Here is a 21727-nt window from a genome sequence, read left to right as displayed (position 1 = left end):
CTCTCAGAGAAAGGAAGAAGAGGGTCACTGAGCTTCCCAGGTAACAAATCTAGTCACTTAGAAGCTCAACATTCTGCCTTTCTGAAGGTCCAGTCATACATTTTCTTGGCGAGTCAATATAATTTAATCATTATGAATTTAAACTCTAAAGTCACCTAGAACTTGCACTGAATTTCACAGCTTCCTGGCTGTGTTACTTTGGGCAAGTTCTCTAACTTTGCTGAGCCTTGGTTTCCTCAGCATCAAAATGATAATAAAACTTAGCCTACAACATTGTTGGAGGATTGGATTGAATACTGAACAAAAGGAGCTAAGTATAATGCCGAACAAAAATTAGGTACTGGATCAATAGCAGATATTGCTGTCAGCATAATCATTCTTTCTCCTCCCCACATTCTCCAAATTCCTTTCTCTCTGTCTATCACCAAAGAGGAGTTGTTCCAAAATTTTTGCTTCCCCAGCACTCAATCTCATCATCTCCTGTGCCTTTCATCCCGAATTCTTCCATCTCCCTCTCACTCTCACAAGCTTTCTCCATTTACTTATGCAGAAAAATTAAGCTGGATGCTGAGTCCATCTCAAAAGTTGCATACCTACACCCAAGAAGAGGGACCCTCTCAGAAAGTGGTGGAGAGCTGCAGATGAGGAATGACTTTTTTCACCCATTATGCAATGGAAAGAAGAATGACTTATCCATTGGAAAAGATGAAGAGAGGCTGAAACAGATGAGAGGACACTGAAGAAGATGGCAATATTATGTGTGGAAAGTATAAAGTGGAATGAAGGAGACAAGACAAAGAGAGAAGGCTATGCACCCAGGCTTCCAGACTTAGAAGCAGACTGGGTGGCAGGAAGGGTCCACCCTGCCAGGCAGGCAGACAAGCTGACTTCATTAGCACTCCTGTGATGCACTGTTCACCATACAAGACTGGCCTGCCTTGTGGCCACTGCATGCCTATCCTCTGCAGCACAGCTGACTCTTAAACACGCTAGGACCCACTGGGCTACCAGTTGAAGGTGAAAATAACAGACTGGAACATGTTGTCTCTGTGGCATGGAGCCCAGGGAGGTCCTCATCCAATGACTGGCACCCCAGGAGAGGAGGCTGCATGCCAAATGCTCATGACCTGGTAGTGGATGCCCTGATTTCCTTGTAGGGAGGAATAAGGGGGAATATTCACCCTTTTAAAAATCTGTTTCCTGTCCTGGGCCTACCCTCTTCTGTCTCTCATTTTATTGCCTCTCCTTTGATCATTTGCCAAGTGAGAACAGAGCTCTTTGATCCCAGGAAGGACTGTTAAAGCTGTCACTTAAAAAAAAAAACAGGAAGAAAAAAGGCAGTCACCAAATAATTATACGCTAGAATGCCATGGTTAGAGAAAACACGATTACCTCCTCCTAGTGCTCTTGTTCACATGTGTGTAGGTAAAGTTACCATTTTTCCCATGTCCTTTCCTCTCCCCAACCACTAAGGCACTTGTCTCTAGGGTCTTTTTTCCCTTATAACTTCTCCCATATCCATCTCGGACCTAAGAGGTTAGCTGCCTATAGTGGTTCTGCAAAAGAGAAGGTCCCTTTAGGATCTAGTAGGAAAGAGAAAGGAAGACCATAAATAGATATACATAACTCAGATCTCAGCTCTGTGCACCTTTTGCGTATGTGTGTGTGTGGTGGTGGTGATGGGGGTGGGGGTGGGGTTTGTACTGCCCAGCATGCAGGACTGGTTCCCCAATCAGGGGTTGAACTATTGCCCCTACACTGGAAACACAGAGTTTTAACCCTTGGCTGCCAGGGAAGTCCTTCTCCTTGCCTTTTTAGATCCACATGTGCTTGGCTCAAACCTCCATTCTACAACCTCGAAAAAGCCCAGTGCCTTCCTCCACGTTGAGGAAATTTCCCAGGGGAGCTCTTGGAAATTATTAAGGTCACTCTGGCTCAGAGCTTCTCCTTTCACTGATAGTTCAGCCAAGCACAGGAGTCATTCTTCCAGCCCCAGGGCACCAGTTCTGCCCAAGCCTTGGTGACCCAGATGGGAGATTCCACTCCTTCATTCAGTTCAGTTCAGTTCAGTGACTCAGTCATGTCCGACTCTTTGTAACCCCATAAATTGCAGCACACCAGGCCTCCCTGTCCATCACCAACTCCCAGAGTTCACTCAGACTCACGTCCATCGAGTCAGTGATGCCATCCAGCCATCTCATCCTCCGTTGTCCCCTTCTCCTCCTGCCCCCAATCCCTCCCAGCATCAGTCTTTTCCAATGAGTCAACTCCTTCATTAGACTTCCACAAAAAAGCAAAAAAAAAAAAAAGACACAAAGCTCACTCTCACAAAGTTCTCTGGTAATGTTAAAATATAAACTGAGGAATATTAAAAATATGGGAATTTACTTGGGCAATGCCAGCTGATTAGAAGCGCTCTATAGAAGGAAGCTGGGGAACCGCTTTCATAGAGCACAGGTGGAAGCCAAGGAAGGCGTCTCATGGCCTCCTTGCTGAATTCGTTTAACAGCGGACATCACTAAAGGTGTGTGGAAACGGGAGTTACATGGCGGCCACAGAACAATTTAAAATTGAGCATTAGCCGTCCCTCGTTCCAAGAGCCTTCTGAAACACAGCAGATGTAAGACGCCGCCGCAGTGTCCTTTCCCCCACCTGCCATGCTCGTCCTCACTTCCTCCCTCGCAGACTGCCCTTGGAAGTGAGGGTTGATTCTACTGCACCAACTGAAGCAGTGCCCCCTCAACTCACCTCGAAACATTCTATCTCCAAACAAATCCGCTTGCGCGATCGACGCGCCATCTACTCTGCACGTGAGGCGCGCTCAGGAACCCTGAGACTTCCTCTTCTATGGTGCACCTTCCTTTAAAGGACCCTTCCTTCAAACACCTTCCTTCGTGTTAGGTCACAATTTTGAGTTCTCACTTAAGGCTATTCCAAGGGTGTGTGGTGTGGGGCACGAGACTGGCAAGCCCTTGCTGGCGAGTTCAAAGGAATGTTCTCTCCCTGAGAAGAACAGAAACAGCGCAGGCAGATCAGAGTTGGGTCTGTGCTAAGTCTCCAGCTCTGACACAGAACTTCCGGTGCAAGCCGTGGATGTGGGAACAACGTGGGCGCCGCGTTGAGATGAGAAGCAATCTTTGCGTGGTCCTGTTCTCCCTCTCCTCCCCCGCCGCCCTTCTTCCCTGTGACTGTGCCAGTGAAACAGAATCGGAAACCACCAGGGAAGAATTAACAAAGGACAAGCGTTCCTTTGGATTCGGATGATGTAAATTCATTTTCTTGAGCTAGACGTGACCAGGACAGATGGTGGTTCTGTGAGCTAATCATGCCAGGAAGAAAAGCAAGGGAAGATATGGATGATTCTGAACTTTAAGTTAGTATTTTTTTTTTTAATGTATAGACTTCCACCTCCTTTAAACTGGGTGTAAAAATCTGCCCACACAGGGTTGACCTTCCTCCACATTCCTTCTGTGACACCCAGGAAGAGCAATATTTTAAGTTCGGTGTGTATCAATGGAATTTTTCTCTTGGCCAAGTAGGGAGTCTAGGCCAAATTAGAACCACATATCCATTAACATACAGACTGCACTCCAGGCACCTATGTAAGGGGCTTCCAGGTGGTGCTAGTGGTAAAGAATCTGCCTGTCAATGAAAAAGAGGTAAGAGTTCTATCCCTGGGTAAGGAAGATCCCCTGGAGGAGGGCACAGCAACCCACTCTGGGGGGCTACAGTGCATGGGGTTGCAAAGAGTTCAACAGGATAAAGCGAGTTACCATACTTGCATCCATTTAAAATGAACAAAACCGTTTTTGTATTTGCTTCCATACCTGTGGTTCTAGGCTGAGTAAAGATTGGGCTATTTAGGCCCACAGCTTCCTCAACTTTCACCAGGAACAGTGCCAGAGGCCAGGAGGGGCTATGCTTCACATTCAAGAAAGACCTCAAATTTCCTTTATATGTTATCTCTACATGAGTTACACAACAGTTATTTCTTTGCATATGTGTTCAAAACATTAATTTGCTGAATGTATGCATTCAAATTACACCACAGATTTGGTCACTCTAGCTCTGCCATTTCTACATTTTCAGTATATTTACTGGAACCTTAAAATTATGGAAATAGCCTGGGTCTCTCTTGGGCACTGACAGCCAACATCCTACACCTACCTTGATTGTTTATATACATAACAAAGGAATATAAACTTGGACTCAAGTCCCCTAATTATTTATCAAACGATCCCCTGAAAGAAATATGAGGAAGAGATTCTTTAACGAATATGTAGTCTATCTAGTTTGATGATATCAGAGGTACATTGCACAGCCAGTCTTTGCTTCTGGAGTTGTTCTGGGTAAATAGCATTAGTGTGCTTTCCATGTAATGCCATGTGACTTGCCTGAGGGCCATCATTAAAAATAGTTCTGTGTAACTCACTCTCTGGTTATCGTCCAATAAAATCTCATCACAGACTGTGTTCGTTATGAACTTCAGACAGAAATTCTTGTCTGATCTGAGACCTAAGAATATTTAGTTCTTCTCCTGAGCAATGAGTTTAATTTTATCTTATAATGTTCTGAAGTTGCTCAACTAGCTAGGTTTCCATTTCTCATGGTCTGTTAGTTCATTCACAGACACATTTTTGATCTACCCATACAAAGTGGCAGACCATTAGTTAAATCTAATTTGTTTACTACTTCTTTTCAGTTTTATCTCTGGGCTTTTGTTTTTGGTGTTTGTTTTTTTATTTTGGTTTTTAATATTTTAGTTCTTAATCCAGGTGTATTTTATTTTTGTGAATGGTATTAGGCAGGGATGTAAATATATTTTTCCCCAAATACTAAATTGTGAGCCGTGCATGTTCTTAAATTGCAAATAACAGATTCTACCTGTCTTAACTTGAGTTGCAATAAAAATAGCACAGGTTGAATAGCTTAAATAGCAACAAATATTTTCTTCACAGTTCCGGAGGCTGAGAAGTCCAAAATAAAGGTAGATGCAGGCAGATCCAAGGTCTGCAGAAGACCCACTTCCTGGTTTGCAGATGAGTATCTTCTCATTGCATTCTGACATGGCAGACAGCAGAGAGGTGAAAGAAGCTCTCTCCTGTCTTTTTATAAAGGCATTAATCCTGTTCCTTGAAGGCTCTACCCTTAAGACCTAATCACCTCCCAGGGTCCCCACCTCCTAAGACTGTCACACTGAAGGTTAGGATTTCAACATTTGGATTCTGGGTAATTCACAGACCTCTGAGAGAGCCAGAGAACTAGACTTTGTAGGCCACACAGCCTAGAACAAGACAAGCATGGTCAATACATCCAGAAGAAATACTTGACCACACCACAGGATAGTTCTGGCAAAAAACAAAACCAAACAAAAAAACAAGCAAATGAAAAACTTGAAAAAAAAAAAAAGATTCAGTGGGACACTTGCAACTCTGACACGGTGGTCTGAAAGAGCAAATATTTTTGACTCCACACTTGCCAGACGGATCTCTCTGAATATGCCCTCTTCTACATCATGGTTCCCTTCTACCTCAGATGTCAGTGGTGGGAGGAGTAATAGAATCAAAGTCATATGCCTGATTTATGGATTCTCTCAGAAAAGCAGGACTTGCTTATGTTGTGAGACATAATTAGAATGTCAGAAGGGTATTCAAAAGATATCAGGCAGCCATAATGCAGAGTTCCACTACAGTAATCAGTTATCTCAATACTGTCTCTAAAACAGTTCAGCATTCTTTTGAAATACTGCCCATAAAACATTGATTAATACATAGATGTATCCACAGCATTAACACACACACAAATGTATTATGCTTTCTATTTTTCCACTGATGCATTTTTGTTTATCTTGTATTACTCAACACTGTTTTAATTATTATAGCTTATGATACATTTAAATATCTAAAAGAAAATGTCCCTACAATCTTCAGAGATTTCTTGCCTCTTCTTACCTTTTAATTTTCCAAACAAACTTTAGACTGGTTTCATGAAATCCTCAATTTGGCATCCTGACTGCAATTATACTAACGTTATAAACAAATAGGGAAGTAATTGGTGGTTGTTAAAGTTTACCATAAAGAAAAGCAATATACCACTCCATTTACACCTTAATTTTTGTAATTCACTAAATTTTCTAACTTCTTTTGATAATTGGAACTTTGCATTTTCTGTTCAGTTTATCCTAGGAATTTTTGTTGTTGTTTCTATTAGTGGAACATTTTTCATTATATTTTAACTTATTAACGGTATTAGAAAATCTATATATTATAGAAAAGTTTTCTTTAGTAACTCACCTCCTTTTTGACATCCATAACTAGTTCTAATTGTTTTCCAGTTGATTGTCTTTCCTTGAAAAAAATCTAAAATAAGAGAAATTATATTGTGTAGAAATAATTCACAATTGTTATATTCATTTTCAGCTTCTTTTACATTGGTTATGATTTACAGAAAAAGGCTAAAATTTTGTGTTAATACTATGCTTCTTATTATTTTTCATAGTAAAGTTATCAGTGTTTCATTAAGTGTAATATTGCTTTTTTAGTTTGAGATATGAGATATCCATTCTTTAAAAAATTATATATCTTAATCTGAACTAAAATGATGAGAGAAAAACAAATATAAATTAACACATATATGTGGAATCTAGAAAAATGGTACGTATGAACCTATTTGCAGGGCAAGAATGGAGACGCAGAGATCGAGAATGGACTTATGGACATAATGGGAGAAGGAGAAGATGGGGTGAATTCAGAGACTAGCACTGACATACTGTACACTGCTATATATACAATAGATGGCTAGTGGGAAGCTGCTGAATAACACAGGGAGCCCAACCTGGCTGCTCTGTGAGGACCTAAAGGGATGGAGTGGGAGGGAAGGAAGACTCAAGAGGGAGATAAAAAATATATCTAGTTATGACTGATTCACCTTGTTGTAGGGCAGAAACTAACACAACATGGTAAAGCAAGTATCCTCCAAATTTAAAAAAAATGATAAAGAACACTGAAGAAGCTGCTTTCAGCAGCCTCTGGCCACAGGTCATCTGCAGTAGGTGCTGCCTGGGATGGATTAGTGACAAAGTTGTCATAGGCAACTTTGCCCGAGTGGGCACGGAGTGCAGGGCCAGGTCTCGATTTTGTGGTGGTAGAGGCTGTCGCTGGGCCTGGCGGAATCAGGGCGAAGGGGCAATAAAAAGGGGCAAAGCGTGAAGAGATCCGTTATTCCACAGGGAGCACGCTGACCCTGAGCGCGTCCTGGAGCCCGCGCAAAGCTGGCCAAGTGGCCACTAGGCGGCGCACGAGGATGTGGTTACCCAGGAGGCGGCCCAGGATGGGGTGTTGGATTTCAGAGGCGGCAAGCACCACCACTTGTGTCCTTGAGCAAATGGAGCCACTTGACTATTTGGCCTTGGAATCCAACGCATGTTGGCTTCTCAAGAGTTGAAAATATTTTCTTAATCAAATCTCAGATGGATGTGCAAGAAAAGAGGATGAGTAACGATATAATCCATGTGTCTCCAGGCAGCTTCCTAAAAAGTATAGCTCATGAAAGCAAGTGTTAGTTGCTCAGTTGTGTCCCACTGGGGTAACCATAATTCTAGGCACCAGCACAGTCAGCTGAATTAACCTTAGAAGTGCAATAAAATGTGTGACCATAGCAGAATATTACAGGTAAAGAACAGAAGCTGGGAGAGATCCTTGTATATAGATATAAAATATATATAGATAAAATATAGATATGTACCATCTCACACTTCCAAAATAAACTGAAGATATGCAGGCACTTTTGAGTAATAGAAAAGTAGGGGTGTGTGGATGTAGTCAATTATCTAATAAGACATTAACAAAATAAATGGAAAACCCCTTTGTACAAGTAAGATATAGAAGTGCCTCAGCACCACCCCCACCCCAATCTGATGGAAGGAAATTAAAAATCCTTTCCTGAAATAAGATAACTTCATTTTAGGCTCCAAGTTTTTTCCACACATGTTTCAAATACAATATCTAACACACCTTAAAAGATAAGCAGACAAGTGAACTGAAAATATTTTAATTAAATAATGGAAATAATTTATATTAAAGATTTTCAGAGGCAAATGAAGTAGCACATTTTTTTACCTGAAGTACACTTATTAGAATAGCAGAAAGACTGCGCTAAAGTTAAAAAAAGAGAAGAAACCAGAATAAATCTAAAGAAAGGCTTTCAGTAGAAACAAATAAAACAAATGACTTCCCTGATAGCTCGGACAGTAAAGAATCTGCCTGCAATGCAGGAGGACTCAGGTTCGATCCCTGGGTCAGGAAGATCCCCTGGAGAGGGGAATGGCACTCCAGTATTCTTGCCTGGAGAAGTCCATGGACTAAGGAGCCTGGAGAGTTGGACACAACTGAGTGACTAACACAGAAACGAAACTAGATAAGTTTATTCTTTGAAAAGACAAATGACAGACCTTCTGCCAAGATGATTGATTTTGCCTTCTCCTTGTCTTCATCAAAGTTAAGAATTTTCAAAAGGGTATGAAAAAGACAACAAGGATATCAAGAAACTTCTGGCCCACATATTTGAAAACCTAACTAAAATGGACGATTACTGGAATGATAACAAAATTGACTCAAGAAGAAATAGACCAACACAATTCTGTAAAGCAATTATTCTTCAATTAAAAATAAATAAATTTAAAATAAAGAAGAAATAGAAAAACCATTGAAGAAGTAGAAACTGAAGTTGCTCTTAGCACATGGAAAAAATTCAAGGGCCACAGTTTTATAGATTTGTTTTAACCATGGAACAAATGCTTCTGATTTTACTCAATACTATTCCAAACTGCAGAAAAAGTAGACACTTCCAACTTATTTATGAGACTCACAAGAGCCTGAAAGTAAAACCTAAAAAGATAGTATGAAAAATTAGTTAGTCTCTTTAGTGAGCGTATGGTGGTGTGGTGTGGGTGCTCAGTTGTGTTCAACATTTTGTGACCCCATGGACTCTGGCCCACTAAACTCCTCTTTCCATAGCATTTCCCAAGCAAGAATACTGGAGTGGGTTGCCATTTCCTACCCCAGGGAATCTTCCGCACCCAGGGATTAAACGGATGTCTGTTAAGTCTCCTGCATTGGCAGGCATGTTCTTTACCACTAGAACCATCTGGGAAGCCCTTAGGGAAAACATAGATGGAAAAATTCTAAAGAATATCTTAGTCAGTTGAATACAGTAACTTATAAAAGTGAGTATGACATGGATTTATCACAGGGGTGCAAACGTACTTTATCATGAGAAGATACAATGATATAAGTAATTACATTATCAGATTACAGGGGGGAAGTCATCATCTCATAGTGAAAAGGTGTTAGAAAAAACTGATTTTAATCAATAGAAAGAACTGTCTTTAACCTGATAAAAGTATCCATGGAAAACCTGTATCCTAGTTAATGGTGAAATATTAGAAGCATTTTGTTTAGGATAAGGAATAAAGCAAGGGTATCCAGTATTACCACATCTGTTCAACACTGCCCTAGCCAATGAAATAAATGGTTTAAGACAAGAAAGAGAATAAAAAATATAAAGTTTAGAAATGAAGAAACAAAATTGTTCATTATTTGTAGGTGATAAGGTTATCTACCTGATGGAATAATTATTAGAATTAATCATAGTTTTGAAAGGTTTCGTGCGTGTACTCAGTCACACAGTCGTGCCTAAATCTTCGAGGCCCCATGGACTGTAACACGCCAGGCTCTTCTGCCCATGGAATTCTCCAGGCAAGAACACTGGAGTGGGTCGCTACGCCCTCCGCCAGGGGATCTTCCTAACCCAGGGATCACACCTGTGTCTCTTGCATCTCCTGGACTGGCAGGCAGATTCTTTACCATAGGTACAAAATCAGTATATCTTTTCAAATACATCACAAACAGAAAATATATCTTTTGAAAAATAATTTTGAAAAGCATCAAACAATATAAAATAGAAATAAACCTAACAAATAGGTATGATCTCTATGGGAAAGTTAGAAAATGTTATAAATTAAAATGTTAAAACTTAAATATAATTCAAAATTTAGTTTTGTAGCTACTCTAATCTCATTTTAAGTGCTTAATAGCCACATGTGACTAGTGGCTACAATATTGGGCCTTATGGTTATAAAAAACCAAGCAAATTTAGCAAGTTTTAGCAGTTTGTTGCAGAGAGAAGTATGATGTAGCGCTCAATATGACTTTCAAGCCTAAAAAATATATTATATACAATTATATTTAGTTAGAATTCTGTGAGGAAAAATGACAATAAGTTCTGAACAATCACATGTATTTTTCTTGAAAGAATGATGTGTATGTGCATGAGTCCTTAGTCATGTCCAACTCTTTGCAACTCCTAAGGACGGTATCCTGCCAGGCACCTCTGTCATAGAAGTATCTAGGCAAGAATTATCTGGAGGGGCTTGCCATTTCCTCCTCCAGGGGATCTTCCACACTCACGAATTGAACCCCTGTCTCTGTGTCGCCTGCATTGGCAAGTGGATTCTTTACCACTGAGCCACCTGGAAAGCTTTAAAGAATGATGATGAATATTTATCATTATAGTATTTTAGAACCCTTTGCATGTATTTAAAACAGTGACCAATATTAAAGCATTGGATATTATATCCTTTGGAACTCTTTAAATTGTATGTTAATATAAAGTGCAAGAGTGTACACAGTTTCTGAAAATTATTTGTGGAAACACATGGGCACAGTTTGAAGACAACTATCTTAAGAGTAACTATGAATCTTTCTTCAGTGGAGATTATAATCTTTCACAAAATAAAAGCAAATATTGAATTATTATCAAAGTCTGATGTTTTTTAAAAAATGATTTATTATTGTTGGTATAGTGTAGATTTAAAAATCATTAATTACTTTTGTATCTTGTGTATCCCTGGATTGCTCCAGGGTCCTAGCAAGGTCACAAAACCAAAAGCTATTAAAAATAATTCAGATTTATTCATGTTTCTCAAGGGACATTAACGAAGATCAGGCTTATAACTACAGCAACACTTCTTTGAATATCCTTTTGTTTTTATCTTATACCCATGAGCTTTAGAGTCACTGTCACAAACTCTCCATCTTCACTCTCCTCCAAAGCTCTCCCACACGCCTCTCGAGACAGAAACTTCTCTGTCCCCCTTCCCTTGGGTGTGTGTGCTCAGCTGTGTCCAACTCGTTGCAACTCCATGGACTGTAACTTGCCAGGCTCTTCTGTCCATGGAATATTCCTTGTGCCCCTCCACATTTCTTCCCCACAGGAAACGGAAGTCAAAACTTCTGTTCTTGATCACCAGCTACAGGACTCTAGAAAATGGCTGGAGGACATAGGGGCTTTTTGCCTCTGTTTCTCAGTAATTCTTCACAGAATAGAGTGCTCGAAAAATGTGGTTGTTTTCACAGTCTGGCTGGTTTTCTTGAAAAATCCTCATGGAGAGTTCTTTAAGAATAAATGTTCAACTTTATTATTGGACTGAAATTTTCTTGGTTATGCTGCAGAATCATCAAATACAATGATGCAATATATTGCCTGTAGGAAGGGCACTCACACTTAGTATGAGACTGGGGGAGGGCGTTGCATATATATGTTATTTTATGTCCTCATAAGCAAATAAACTTGCCTTCTTGATGTACATATTTATCTTATGATTCTCGTTAAAATGTCTCATTCTGAGAGACAAATCTGTCCTGAGTCTGCAAACAAAATCCAGATTCTGATCCTGAGGGACTGTGGTTCAAACATATGCTGGGAGAAATTTACTCTGTGAGGTCTGTAGTCTTGTTCCCTTAATCCCTGTGATAAACCCAGACATACCTATCCAGCTGAAAAAGTGCTTCTAAATAGTATTATCTGTAGAGTTGTGCATTTTGCTTTTCTCATGTACCATTGCATCTTGAGCATTTTCCTATAACACTGAATATTCTTTGAGAACACAATTTTAATGGGTATTTAATTTTCTAGAATATAGATATGTCTTTATTTATTTAACCATTTTTTCTGCTTTGGAAATCTGGGTTGTTTCTAATTTATTTGTCGTAACTATAAAAAGAGATACAGTGATTATCCTTATACTTAAAAGTTTTTATTATACATTTCTGTTATTTCCTTAAGATAAATTCCTAGGACTGGAAATATTCAGAAAACGAAGATCATGGTATCCAGTCCCATCACTTCATGGGAAATAGATGGGGAAACAGTGGAAACGGTGTCAGACTTCATTTTTTTGGGCTCCAGAATCACTGCACATGGTGACTACAGCCATGAAATTAAAAGACACTTACTCCTTGGAAGAAAAGTTATGACCAACCTAGATAGCATATTCAAAAGCGGAGACATTACTTTGCTGACTAAAGTCCATCTAGTCAAGGCTGTGGTTTTTCCTGTGGTCATGTATGGATGTGAGAGTTGGACTGTGAAGAAGGCTGAGCGCCGAAGAATTGATGCTTTTGAACTGTGGTGTTGGAGAAGACTCTTGAGAGTCCATTGGACTGGAAGGAGATCCAACCAGTCCATTCTGAAGATCAACCCTGGGATTTCTTTGGAAGGACTGATGCTAAAGCTGAAGCTCCAGTACTTTGGCCACCTCATGCAAAGAGCTGACTCATTGGAAAAGACTCTGATGCTGGGAGGGGTTGGGGGCAGGAGGAGAAGGGGACGACCGAGGATGAGATGGCTGGATGGCATCACGGACTCGATGGACGTGAGTCTGAGTGAACTCCAGGAGATGGTGATGAACAGGGAGGCCTGGCATGCTGCGATTCATGGGGTCGCAAAGAGTCGGACATGACTGAGCGACTGAACTGAACTGGAAATATTAGAATCAAACTGGATGAATACTGCGGTCAACTTCACATTGTTTCCAATACCCATTTTCCTCTTCTTCTAAAATAACAAAGTATTAGCTGAGTAAAAGGCTGCTTGGCTAAAGATAGTTCCCAGTCAGCCTCATAGCTAGATGTGGCTGTATGACTAAGTTCTGGCTGATGGAATTTGAGTTTAGTGATGAAGGCCCATAAAAGAATTGTGCTTCCAGAACTTTCCTGGTGGTCCAGTGGCTAAGATTACACATGCCCAGTGCAGGGAGCTCAAGTCTGATACCTGGTTAGCGAACTAGATCCCACATACTGCAATTAAGATTTCCCATGCTGCAACTAAAGATCCTGCATGCCTCAATTTAAGACCTAGTCCAGCCAAATAAATAAATGAATGTTAAGAAAGAAAGAAAGAATTGTGCTTCACTTTCCTGGTCTTTCTCCAGCTCTTCACGGGCTGGAAGATGAAAGACACTGAAGCAGCCAAATTGAACCCACAAGTGGAAGTCATGTGTTGAAGACAGCAGCAGGGCCAGCTACAATTTGGGGGCCCAATGCAAAATGAAACTTCAAGCCTCTTGTTAAAAAAAAAAAAAGGTGGGGGGATTGCCATTAATATAGTAAAATTTAGTCTTCTCATCTTTCCATGCTCTTTCTTCCGGCATTTTTTTTTGCTATTTAGTTTTCGGCTAAGTAAACTTAAAACTTAGATCATTAACATGAATTTTACCATTCATTATATTGTGCAATGTCCATTTATAAATGCAAATATAAGAACATTTAACTCATGTGCAGAATCACCAAAATTACATGATTTGTATTTTGTAATTCATACAAGCATATATATCTCATTCTTATCAGAAGAGTATAAATGCTGCACAAAACTGATTTAAATGTTTTGTTTCACTTCTTCATACATATTCTATCAATACTCTATCTTCAGGTTATTGATGAGTAAGGAAAGACTGAAAGGAAAAAAACTTTCCCTGTTTTCCTAGGCTATCATTTTCAAGGTAAGTGACTTGTTAATACAGGGAAGTAATGCAAGTAAGGAAAGATGTGAAGAGGTTCCTTGTTGTTTGTGTTTCTTAGAGTATTACTGTCTTCTTTCTGGATTAGTATTAAATTCTAGTTTAAATGGAGAGCATGTCCTCCCAGGACTCCCAGGACTGCCAGTTCCCTTCCTCACTTCCTTTCTTCAGTTCAGTCGCTCAGTTGTGTCCTACTCTTTGTGACCCCATGAATCGCAGCACGCCAGGCCTCCCTGTTCATCACCATCTCCTGGAGTTCACTCAAACTCAAGTCCATAGAGTCAGTGATGCCATCCAGCCATCTCATCCTCTGTTGTCTCCTTCTCCTCCTGCCCCCAATCCCTCCCAGCATCGGAGTCTTTTCCAATGAGTCAACTCTTCGCATGAGGTGGCCAAAGTACTGGAGTTTCAGCTTTAGCATCATTCCTTCTGAAAAACATCCAGGGCTGATCTCCTTTAGAATGGACTGGTCCTTTCTTAGTCATCAACATAACATACTTGTACTCACTTTGAGTTTCTCTGAACTTCTCTGTGCTGTGGGTCCACTGGAATTCTGGGTTCATGAAGCACTGCCGACATGACACGCACATAGAGGGCAGGAATGACAGACATGGACTGTGTATTCCTCTGCTCACTTGCATGAGCAGTGACTTTACTTTTAAAAGTAAAAGTTTCCACTGGACTTTACTTTTAAAACACAAGTTCAAAGATAAAATTAGTAAGACTTTCAAGATAGTAACAGCAGCCCATTAAACCAAGCTCTGGGCCCTTCTGAGCATGGGGCTCTGTGGAACTGCACAGATCAAATAGTCATTAAGCTAGACCTGGACTGCCTACCTGCTGGATGTTGAGACTGAAACACACTTCTACCCAGTTTAAACTGTTGCATTTTGGGGTCTTTTTGTTACACTTTGTACCCTGACTCATGCAAACACTTTTAGTTCTCAAAAATATCCCTTCCTATAACCTGGGGACTATGTATTATAATGAGTACTCTAAGTCATACTTCTAATATTTTTGAAAATGGAGTGAATATTATAATAAGTGTATTTTAATATATTTATTTTACTCTTTCCCCCTAAAAAAGTCATTAAAAGCTAGAGATTTAGTGTTTTATAATTGAGGATATTTTCAAATCAAAGGAAGAGTATATTAATGTAACTCATCAATAGAACTTTAGATTCATAAAATATTTTAGCATTAAAGATCAGATGATCCAGAAGATTCTAAAGACTTAAAAAGATTTTTTTTAATTTTTTCCCTTAAACTGGTCATTTTTTGAAGTAAGTCTTTAGAGAGACTATAAATAGTTGTTGTTCAGTTGCTAAGTTGTGTCTGACCCTTTGCAACCCCATGGGCTGCATCACACCAGGCTCCCCTGTCCTTCATTTTCTCCTGGAGTTTGCTCAAATCCATGTCCATTGAAACTGTATATAGACAGATAAAAGTGGAGTGGGATGATAGGCAACCCAGAACATCCACCCCCTCCTCTCTGCTGACCTACAGTAAAAGGAACCTTTAGGGAGCAGTCTGAAACATAAGGAAAAGACACCAAGCCAATTCTTTCATCTTTGGCTGGTGCAAAGCACTAAGCAAATCTTTTAAAAATAACTTTATTGAGATATAATTGGCTTATAACAAACTTCACATTTGTAAAGCATAACAGTTGATGTCTTGACATATGATTACATCCATATGTTTTCACACATATGAAAACATCACTGCAATCAAGATATTGAACGTATATTTACATTACCCCTGCAAGTTTATTTTTTAAATTGTATAAGCCCCACCCCATCTCCAAGCAAAACTTATTTGCTTCCTGTCACTATAGAGATTAGTTTGCATTTTCTAAAATTTTACATAAATGGCATCATTCAATAGGTACCAATTTTTTTTTGGCCTAGCTTCTTTCATTCAGCATAATTATTTTGAAATTCATCCATATCCATCCTTTTCATTGCTGAGTAGTATTTCATGTGCTGCTGATGGACATCTGAGTGGCTGCCAGTTTTTAACTACTGCAAAATAAAGCCCTATAAGTATTCATGTATAGGTCTTAAAGTAAATGTATGTTTTCACTTTTCTTGGAATACCTAGGAGTGGAATGGCTAGATCTGATCAAATAGTATGTATATGTAACTTTTCAAGAAACTTCCCACTTGTTCTTCAAAATGACTGTAGCATTTTATATTCCCAACATGAGTGTATGAGAGTCTAGTTGCTCTGTGTGCTCACCAACAGTTGGTGTAGTCATTTAAAATTTTTTTAGCTATTGTATTGGCTGTATGATAGTATCTCATTGTAGTTTGAATTTGTATTTATCCAATGACTAGTAATGTTGAGCATCTTTGTTGTGGTTGCCATCTTCTGTGGTGGGAGTATCTGTGCCACTACTTATAAATCTTTCAATTCTTTTAGTTTTTTTTTCCTTGTAAACTTTACACTCCTTATAAAGTTTCTGCCATAATGAGAATGCTTTGAGGCAGTTTACACTCTTTGTCTATTCTAAAATTTTGTTGATAAAACTATTAGATAAATAGCACTATTAGTTAGAAACAAAGAAGATCCATATTAAGAGAGAACTATCCAAATGGGCTGATATTTGTGGCATCCATAGAGATGATTCACACTTATTTAAGCTGGCAGAAGTGAAAGTGAGTGGGGAAATGATGGCATAGAATTGGGAGACAGTGGGAAAGGCTGAGAAGAATAAGCTAGGCAGGGCAAGATTGATTTTGCTCCATCCAAAGTCTCCACTCCCACATGTGCCCCAAACTATCTATATCATGGTCTACTCTTTGCAGCCCTTCCCCCCACCTCCCAAATGTCTTTTTTTTTTTCATTATTATGGATGAACCTTTGTTCCTTTATAGAAAATATGTTAAGAAGATGGGAAGCCTACTTCAGCAGAGGAAACTAGCTATAGGCCATCCTTTGTGGTAGGCTGCCAAGAATTCTCAACCATGGGCCACTGGATCAGAAACCCATGTGTAAGCAAAAGAAAGTTTATCCATATGGGAGTGTTAACATCTAGCAAGTTTTGTATTTTTTAAAAAAATGACTTCATACAAAGCACAGTAATAAGCCTAGAGTTTGACCTTGTCTCTCTAGCAAGCAGGTAGGGTGAGAACACTGACCTAGACTACAGTTCTGAAGATAGTTTGTAACAGAGTGTAATGGGTGTGACTAGGGGTAAAGGATTGAAGGGCCTGGGCAGAGGCAGAAGTGAAGATAACAATCACTGTGAACAGGAGAGAAGAGCTAGTCATGTTAAGAGGATGGAGTCTCTAAGCTGGTGTTCCCTCATCTGCAATTACAGTCCCCTATTTCAGTGCATCAGAGAAGGCGATGGCACCCCACTCCAGTACTCTTGCCTGGAAAATCCCATGAACGGAGGAGCCTGGTAGGCTGCAGTCCATGGGGTCGCAAAGAGTCGGACATGACTGAGTGACTTCCCTTTCACTTTTCACTTTCATGCCTTGGAGAAGGAAATGGCAACCCACTCGTGTTCTTGCCTGGAGAATCCCAGGGACAGGGGAGCCTGGTGGGCTGCCATCTATGGGGTCACACAGAGTAGGACACAACTGAAGTGACTTAGCAGCAGCAGCATTTCAGTCAGGATCTGCCTATTCTCTCTTCTATACATGGGTTCTGCATCAGTTGCCCCTGGTCTGTTCCAGACCTTTCCACCAACTCTGAGTAATGGAAATGATGGAAGCTTCTTTAGGATTCTAGGCCTAAACAGCATAATCTGATTTGGCTTGACAAAGATCTCTGTACTGGGAGACAACTGGGTGCCTATCAGGTCATAAAGCTTATTTTGGGATTTTCCTGGTGGTCCAGTGGTTAAGACTCTGCACTTCCACTGCAGGGGAGTGCAGGCTCAATCCCTGGTCAGGGAACTAAGTTCCCGCATGCCATGCAGCGTGGCCAAAAAATGTTATTTTATTTTCCATTTGGTTATTGTTCTCATGGGCATATTCCTCAATTAGGAATCCCTGAAGAGGTTTGAGTGGTAGGATTTCAGCCCCTAAACTGTAACTAACATTTCCATAATTAATCCTCAAGAAAGTCCTCACCCAAACGGGGCCCCCAAAATGCACAATAGTACCTGAGACAAAAGGACTACAAAGAGGGTCAAGGTGACAGGAAAATAAAGTGGAAAGAGACATGTATATATATAACCAAATCATTTTGCTGTATACCTGAAACTAACACAACATTGTTAATCAACTATACACCAATGGAAAATAAAATAAAAAATAATTTTAAAGTAAAGGGGAAAAAAAAAAAAAGAAAATGGAAACAGGCTCCTTTGAGCTTCATCTGTGTGTGGGTAGATAAGAAATGATCATTCAGCCATCCACCTACCTCCCCATCCATCCATCCACTCATCAACACATTTCTGAGTTCTAGGCACCAAGCTGGGACATTACGATATAGCAGCAAACAAGTTGAACACTGTCTGAGGGAGGATTAGGGGAAAAGGTGGGAGAATGTATGTGAATTTGTCATAAAAGAAAAAGAAGTTAGAATGAGAGATCTCACAGCATTGCCCCCACAATCTTAGACTTGTTGAAGCTCCTGTAGAAAGGGAAATTAGAATTAAACAGTGGAGCTTATACTCATGAGCTAATTTTGGAGACTCTGGGCATAAGATGTACTGATTTGAGGATCAGGTAACAAAATAGCATAGAACTGGAGAAGGGTCATTATTTCCATGTTTTCCAAGAATCCAGCACTGACCTGTAAAGCAGATATTCCCAGCATTCACCAAAATCTGTTCTCTTCCCTTTTACATATTGATATAGAAGACCTCTCGGCACTTTTTGGACATCTTGCAGTTGAGTGGCTCAGCCCATATGCAGTCTACAGCAGAGAGTACCATTCAGTCCTTTATCTGGTGAGTATCCCTGTAAGCCTGCTTGGTTGATCAGAGAGGTTTCTATAAGAAACCTCTAATGGAGCAGTTACAGGACTGTGAAGTCCTCAGTCTAAATTGCTAGGTTTCTATAAGCGAAATAGTTCCCCTAAAGGGTGCCCAGATCTTTATTAGATTTTGTGGTATTGAGAAATAAAACCCTTGTCATAGCAAGTCACTAACTGAGACATTGGCTTTTGTCCTTGCTATGCCAGTTTAGCCTTGCCTGGAAAACTGAGAGTTTGCTGAACACTAAGAAATAGTAACCTTAGCACAGGTATTGATGTTCCCAAAATGGTTATCATGAGCAGGGACAAGAGAGATGCCCTTTAGAGTTACTTTGTGGAGCCAGAATAGGAGAGGAAAGACGAGACAGATGCTCTGTGATGACTGTGGTTAGCAAACTGCTTTGAGAACACATAGTTGTAAGCTTTCTCCTTGGAGATTCTCAGAAATATTTGAGTGAGAATTTTGAGGGGTGGAGAAGAGTGTGTCAACAAAGGAAACTATGCATTATTTGATATTAAATGACTATATTAGTGTCACCAGGTGAGACCTGGTGTCTCTAGGTATTAATTGACTGAGTTGTGGGATATCCTGTGTTGGAGAGGGTTTGCAATTCCAGTTCTAGCTGGCAGAGCTGACTGCGTTCTTCTCTTTGTCCTTACTTCTTCCTTGAATAGTAAACTCTCAAACATTGTTCACATTACTAGAAACTTTGGGATCTTCCTGGGATTCATGTTGGACTTACCTCCAAACTTCCAAGGATGAGGTCTCTTGGTAAACATAATGTGATTTCAATTTCATTGTTTTCTCTTGAAACTGAGTACAAACAGGAAAACATTTCTAATGCAGATGTATTAAGGTTTGCACGCCAAAGAAAGTTTCAGAAATTTATAACATGGTCCCTACTGTGCGTTAAAATTCATGCAACCACTTTACAAAACTGTGAATCTTGAAAAAAAATTCAAAGCTCTTCGTGTGCCCTAAATCAATAATTTCAGGACAGTTCAACAACAGATTGAAAGCATAGTTTTCAGTAGTCAATGGCTAATCCTCATATCCAATTTGAGTTTAAATATCTATACTTCTTTGAAAGTAGCAGCAACAATCTTGTTTCCATGATGTTTCATGTACAATTGTTCAGGAAGAAAATGCAATCTTATGGGCCTCTAGGAATCGGAGAAGCTTCTCCAAGCCCTGTAATGCTTTTAACTAATGAATCCTATAATTAATCCTGTAGCACTGTATTTTTGAAAGGTCCCTATGACCTAACCATATGATTATACAGTTAAATAAATCTAATCTAAATAAATCTACATGTTGCTTTGATTTCTAAATACCATATAAAGTGGCACAATCAGGAAGAATACTAAACACTTTGATCACTTCCCCCCAGGGTTACTGTTCACATTTTGCCTATGAGCTATCCATATAGATCTACTTCCTTGTTGTCAAAGATCTCTTCTTGTTTGGATGGTGAGTAGAGCCCTTCAGGTCAAGAAAGACAGGGCCTCACACAAGCCACAAGGGAGTAAATTGTGGTTGGGCTTTTCTCGTTTATTTCCCTTTGCCTCTGATTGGTCTAGGAATGGGCCTACGGCCCATATCTGGCAGATGAAACAAAAGGAGAGGTCAGTTGGGAGACTTCCTGTAATTGTTCCTCCTGGAAAAAAAAAACACACACACCCACAGAAATTCTCATGAAGAAAGCATTTTACCTCAGCCTTTCCTTTTTGCTTTGAATGTGGACTTGATCTTAGAAGCTGCAATAGACATGAAGTGGCAAAAGGTGGCAGAACAAGACAGAGGAGAGTCTGGGTCCTTAATGACATCATTGCACTGCTGACTGACTTCTTAGGTGAGAAAATTTAACATCACTATTGCTTAAGGAAGGCCCTGGGAGACTGGATTCTGTTATTTGCTGGTGAATGCATCCTAATGCTACAACCATCCCAAGCTGAAACCAACCTGCAAAATTCACAACACAATTTCCAGACGTAAGTTAAAGAAAGTGAAAGTGTAGTGGCTCAGCCTTGTCGGACTTTGTGACCCCCATCGACTGTAGCCTGCCTGACTCCTCCACCCAAGGGATTTACCAGGCAAGAATACTGGAGTGGGTTGCCATTTCCTTCTCCAGGGATCTTCCGACCCAAGGATCGAAGCTGGGTCTCCCAAAAAGCACCCCAAACATCTTTTTCAGAGAAGTAGAGTGATAATAGCATTTTTCCAGTTCATTTGAGCTGTCTGATCTTTGGCAAATAAAATCAGAATTTTCATTTGCAAACCAAACTTATTGTCAAGTGACTAGAAATTACTAGTGAATGCTTTCTAACTAGGAATTACATTTGCTGAAAACTCAGGTCTTTCTCTTATTGTTTTGTTTTCCTGCTTTGTTTATTCATACGGGGGAATCCTTGGAGGTAAGGATTCGAGTTGCTGAAGAGTTATGAACCTTGACTGTGAGTTAACAAAATATCCCATTGTCTGTGGAAGAGCACTTTGATCAGCTAGCCTTACAGCCAGACTGACAACTTTGGCTAATATTGTTTCAATGTGAATCGACAGAAATTAATTTTAAAAGGAATGAGTGTCTTCAGGCTTCAGATCTACACGAAACTGATGAGGACAAGCAGAAGAAATTTTTGGCCCTCAGTTAAATATCCTTCATAGTTTAAAGAAGGGTGCTTACTCTCTTGTGGTGGGTGAGAAAGTCACCCACTTATGAGGGCAGGAAGCTCTAGGAAACTGGATCTAACGTGCAGTTAGCTGTGGAGAATATAAGCATTGCAAAGAACAGACTTTGCAAAAGAGACTCAAAGGCTACAAGCCTTGGCAAGGCAATGCTGGTTTTCACCTTGAGAGACTGAGGACAACTGTGACCCTCACAGTCCTCTTTATGTGAGGATCAACAAGCTTTTGTCACCAAGATGAGATAGTAAAACATT

General features: G+C 40.0%; 1 protein-coding gene across 3 annotated transcripts in view; it reads right to left on the bottom strand.

The window, feature by feature from the left end:
- Positions 1 to 6297: 6297 nt before the first annotated feature.
- Positions 6298 to 21727, bottom strand: part of PGAP4 (post-GPI attachment to proteins GalNAc transferase 4) — a 40090-nt gene continuing 24660 nt past the window's right edge. For all 3 annotated transcript variants that reach the window (XR_011254225.1, XR_011254223.1, XR_011254226.1), the window contains one exon: positions 6298 to 6359. The gene's annotated coding sequence lies outside the window, so the exon portion shown is untranslated. The remainder of the gene's footprint in view (positions 6360 to 21727) is intronic.

Source organism: Ovis canadensis, chromosome 2 (genome assembly GCF_042477335.2).
Source record: "Ovis canadensis isolate MfBH-ARS-UI-01 breed Bighorn chromosome 2, ARS-UI_OviCan_v2, whole genome shotgun sequence".
Taxonomy (NCBI): domain Eukaryota; kingdom Metazoa; phylum Chordata; class Mammalia; order Artiodactyla; family Bovidae; genus Ovis; species Ovis canadensis.
The sequence above is the reverse complement of the archived record's forward strand: the minus strand, read 5'-3'. Positions and strand labels throughout refer to the sequence as shown.